The sequence below is a fragment of the Myotis lucifugus genome, unplaced genomic scaffold (genome assembly GCF_000147115.1).
Source record: "Myotis lucifugus unplaced genomic scaffold, Myoluc2.0 scaffold_41, whole genome shotgun sequence".
Taxonomy (NCBI): domain Eukaryota; kingdom Metazoa; phylum Chordata; class Mammalia; order Chiroptera; family Vespertilionidae; genus Myotis; species Myotis lucifugus.
In genome coordinates this window covers 135824-140905 of record NW_005871089.1, presented here as the reverse complement: position 1 = coordinate 140905, position 5082 = coordinate 135824, and positions in this window count along the sequence as shown.

Here is a 5082-nt window from a genome sequence, read left to right as displayed (position 1 = left end):
ATACATATATATTTTTAAAAAAAAAAACAGGGTGGGGCAGATGCTTCTGCCTGGAGGCTAATTGTTACTTTTACTCTCTTAGTGGCCTCAGGGTAAGGTGTTTTCCAATAGGGTGTGTCAACTGTCTTCCCCCTCAGGCAAGGCAGATGTCTATGTGGCAAAGATGTCCTCTGCTGTGTGAGGGAATGGCTCAGCCCAGGAAACTCGGGGTGTCTGCCTTCTAAGCTCTTTCCCTTAGTCCCCAGTCCTGGGTTCTGCTCTCACAGCTCCAGTCCACTTCACCCTCCCTCTGCCAGAGCACAAGGCGGGTGGCTCCACAGGGAATTTTATGCATTGGCCCTTTAAGAGGGTGCCTGAATTTTCAGCTGTCACTCCCTGCAGACAGCACCCCAAAAGCTGCTTTTCATAGCTGGATGTTATGTGTGTACCCTCCTCAGTTTGGTGCTCTCTGCTGGGGAGTTCAGCTTTGGGATTAGATCCCAGAGTTCTCAGTGGCAACCCCGCACAGCTGAGATATCTCTCTGGGACTTCAGTTGCTGTCTGTGGGCACCCGGCCAGCCCTTTTGTGCCTCCGCCCCCCTACCAGTCTCTATGCGGTCTCTACTTTCTGTCCTGGGATATCACGGTTCCCTCCTGCGAGTTTTCCATTGATTATTCAGGAAGTTTTTCTGTATTTTAGTTGTAATTCCAGCTTGTCCCTGGGAGTATGTCCGTGCAGCATCCTCCTACTCAGCCGCCCTCAGATGACTGTAACAAAGAAAATTTTAAGGTGCATAAGACATAGTTCTACTACAGGGGCTTCAAAGTCCAGTCAGAGGAAAACATATGTAAGGAAATTAATGCCATATGGGTTGAGAAGTATAGTAGAAATGTGGACAAAATACAGGAGAAAAACAGGAAGGAAAGATGTGATCTATTGGGGAAGGAGGTTCACAAAGGGAGACACTTGAGTTTTTCTGACTAACTATAAATAGTTCAGTATGGCTATAGAATGAATGTGGGATGCAGCCAAGGATAAAGTTGGAATAGGCAATCACAAAGCCTTGTTTGTAATGCTAAGTCTGAACTTTAAGTGTAAGCCCAAGGATCTTAAGCAGGGAGCGAATAATATAACTTGATTATTAGAACATTTACTTTGGATAGTTGGGCGGTCAGTATTTAAGGCAGCAAGTTGGATACCACATAGCACTGCTCTGGTGTAAGCACTCAGCTAGGTGCTCAGTAAATGGTAGTAGCAGTGGTAGAAGTCATTGTTATTAATATATGTAACTGTGAAAGAAAACCCTTATTCTGTAAAACTACTGTTTGGAATTCTCTGCTATTCTTTAGATGGCCTCTTATTCTGAAAAAGTAACTTTGCTTTCTAGCCTGTTGAATAGTGGGGGAGATAAACTTAGCTGTCTGACCTTGTAGGCCAGAGACTAGATACACCCAATGCCATGCCAGGTGCATTTTTTAAATAATAGAACTATGTAGTTTTCAAGGCCACGGCCAGTAAGCACACAAAGGGTTGGCTCTTCTATAAAAAGGGAAGTTCTGCTTATAACTTTACTTAAATTTGGATTCATTTCCCTAGGCCCGCCGCGGTAAATAAAATATAACTCCAAACTCTCAGAGCGCTATATGGTTCTGGTCTGGTTTTTCTATAACATAACCTTTGTCCCAGGAATCCCTTTCCTACCTGCAGTGGAATTCCAATGCCCTCATGAAGATTTTTGTGAATTCTTAGAAGGTTTATAATCTCATAATCCTCTGGATTTAAACTCCTATGGTTACTGGAATAATTCCATTTACAGATTTATGAATCTTCTCCCCCAAGAAGCATGCTAATTCTCTAATGCATCACTCCAGACATGAAACTCAGAGGGTCCCTAACTCAGATTTCGGAGTCAGGGAATGTTCCCAAGAGAAAGTAAAATCTAAACTAAGAACTAAAGGATGAGTGGAAGTTGTTTAGGCAAATGGAGGTGAAGAGGGAGAGAAGTGCTCCTGGCAGATGGAACAGGAGAGAAAGAAAGAAATGACCTGTTCACTTTATCCAAATAGAGGAGAGTTGGAATGTTTTAAAAGTAAGGAAGCGGCACTATAAGAATTATCTTTTAGAAAGTTTATCCTGATGGCAAGATTGGTGTCCTAGTAAGGCCCCAGCCATGGAGATAGAAAATGGTTAATTTGAGAGATAGTTAAATATTATTTCCCTTAAACTGAAAGATCAAGACTTGATTAAATTGAGGTTAACATTTTTGGCAAGAATACTTCAGAAGTGATGCTGTATATTGCATCATAACAGTAACAATGTAAAATTAGTCCATTATTTGTGAGGCAAGTTTGATGCTTGGTTAAGGTGGTAACCTCTGAAGATTCATTTTAAAAGTTTTGTCTGTGTATTATTAACTAGTAGTCTGTAGGGTGGTACTTTGGGACTGTGCAAATATCCTTTTCTCTTTTGTCTAATAGTTTTAGCATTTTATATTCTTACTAGAGGCCCGGTGCACGAAATTCATGTATGGGGCCGAGGGGTCCCTCAGCCTGGCCTGCACCTTCTCCAATCCAGGAACCCTCGGGGGATGACCGACATCCCTCTCGCAATCTGGGACTGCTGGCACCCAACAGCTCACCTGCCTGCCTGCCTGCCTGCCTGATGCCCCTAACTGTTCCCCTGCCAGCCTGATCGCCCCTAACCGTCTCTGCCTGCCAGCCTGATTGTCCCTAACTGCTCTCTGCTCCCGGCCTGATCACCTCTAACTGCCTCTGCCTGCCTGCCTGATGCCCCTAACTGCTTTTCCTTGTGGGCCTGATCACTCCTAACTGTTCTCCCCTGCTGGTCTGATCACCCCTAACCGCTCTTCCCGGCCAGCCTGATCGCCCTTAACCATCTCTGTCTTAGTCCCTGCCACCATGGCTTTGTCTGGAAGGACACCCGGTCTATTTGGTCTAATTAGTATATGACCCTTTTATTAGTATAGATTCTTTCCACTTTCCGGCCCCAAATAACCATTTGTCCTTCGTTTTTTAAAATTTTATTTGATTGATTTCTAGAGAGAGAGGAAGTGTGTGTGTGTGTGTGTGTGTGTGTGTGTGTGTGAGAGAGAGAGAGAGAGAGAGAGAGAGAAACATGGATTTGTTGCACCCATTTTTGCATTCATTGGTTGTTTCTTGTAGTATGTGACCTGTCCCAAGATTGAATCCAAAACCTTGGTGTATGAGGACACTCTAACTAACTGAGCTACCAGGCCAGGGCCCATTTTTTTCTTGTTTATCCTTCTGGTAGTTAAGCAGATATAGTCAATCTTCATTATTTGTGTATTCTATATTTGTGAATTAATCTATTTACTAAAATTTACTTGTAACACCCAAATCAATATTGGGATCTTTCATAATCATTTGTGAACATTTGCAAAGCATTGAAAATTTGTTGCCCATCACACATGTTCCCAGGTGAATTTGAACAAGGTGACATTTTACTTTTTTGTTTCATTTCTCATACTATTTTTAAAAAGTGATTTTTTGAGATACATTTACTGCCACATATTACACATTTTGTGATTTCTCTTGGTGATTTTGTTGTTTAAATGGCTTCCAAGCATAGTGCTGACATGCTGGCTAGTACTCCAAGGCACAGGAAGACTGTGATGTGCCTTAGGGAGAAAATACGTGTGTTAGATAAGCTTCCTCAGGTACAAGTACAAATTATCGTGCTGGGGACCTTAGTCAATGTTCATGGTTCAAAAATATATATTAGGTGTTTTTATACAGAAATACATGGAAAACAAGCCTATGTGTTGATCAGTTAATGAAAATGTGAGGAGGGGCTCATAGGAACCTAGGAACGATGAGCATTCATTAAATCAATGTTGGTGACCACTAACTATGTAGAAGAAAATTACCTCAAACAATGAAAATTGACTCTTTCTTTTTATTTCAGACATAAAAATTCAAATTTTCTTTGCAGTTTTTTGTCTTTATATTTCACTGAAAATATACAGAAAACTGTGTTCAAAAATCACTTTTCTCTGTGATGTTATGTTACCAATTTAATATACAGTTAGGTATATTGGTTTGGTTATGCTTTTAATGTTAAGTTTACTTTTTTCTTTTACATTTTTTTGAATATGTAAGACATCATGGTTGATAGTTAAAACTCTCACTACAAAGAAAGTTCTCACTGTGATCTTTATCCCTTTCTGCCCTTTATGGTTAATCATATTTTTAGGGTCTAGTTTTAGTGTCAGAGGTTTTTTAAAATGCAAAAACAAGTATATGTGTACACACACACACACACACACACACATTTCCCCTTCTTTACCGTACTGTACTTTGCTTGTGTGTGTGTGTGTTTTAAGTTAACCATATACCCCAGAGGTTACCGTACATCAGTACTTCAAAATTGTCCTTATATGTTATAAGGCTGCGTGCATTCCATGGTTTTATTCAACACACTGGAGCAAGCCTTCTGAAATGTGGCAGATTAATAGTCCACTTGCTGGAATCAGATTGAGTTCAAATCCTGGCTCCACTCTCTGAACCTTTCATTTTGAGTTAGCCATCTACCAACTTCTCAGCTATAAAATGAGGATGCTGAAAAAGTGGCATACACCTCATTAGAGTTTATGAGCATACAGCAATCAATACATTTATAACACCTGTGACAGTTTATGGCGCATAGGAAAGCCTCAACTTTTAAATAAAAAGTGGGCGGGTGGGAATGCATGATGGTGGTTTTTAGCTATTTCGAGTGAATGTCGGGGAAAACCAAGTGGCGCCTTGGCGTACTTCCAGGGCCTGTGTAAAGCCGGAAACACGAGTCACACCGGACCCCGGGTCGGGGCAAGCCCGACGGAGTGCTGGCAGGCCGAGGGCAGCGCTGGGAGCGGCTCCAGGACGGATCCGGATAAGCGGGGCCAGCACACGCCCAAGCAGACACGGGAAGGCACTCTCCTTCCGTCGGGGGCGACACAGGAGCTCGAGTCCTCGCCTCCTTCGGCCGGCGCCGCTCGGGACTGCAGCGCCAGGCACCGGGCGCCGCCGGGCTCTCCGCGCACGGAAACGAGGTGCAGGGAGTCCGCCCGGGGACTCGCCCCC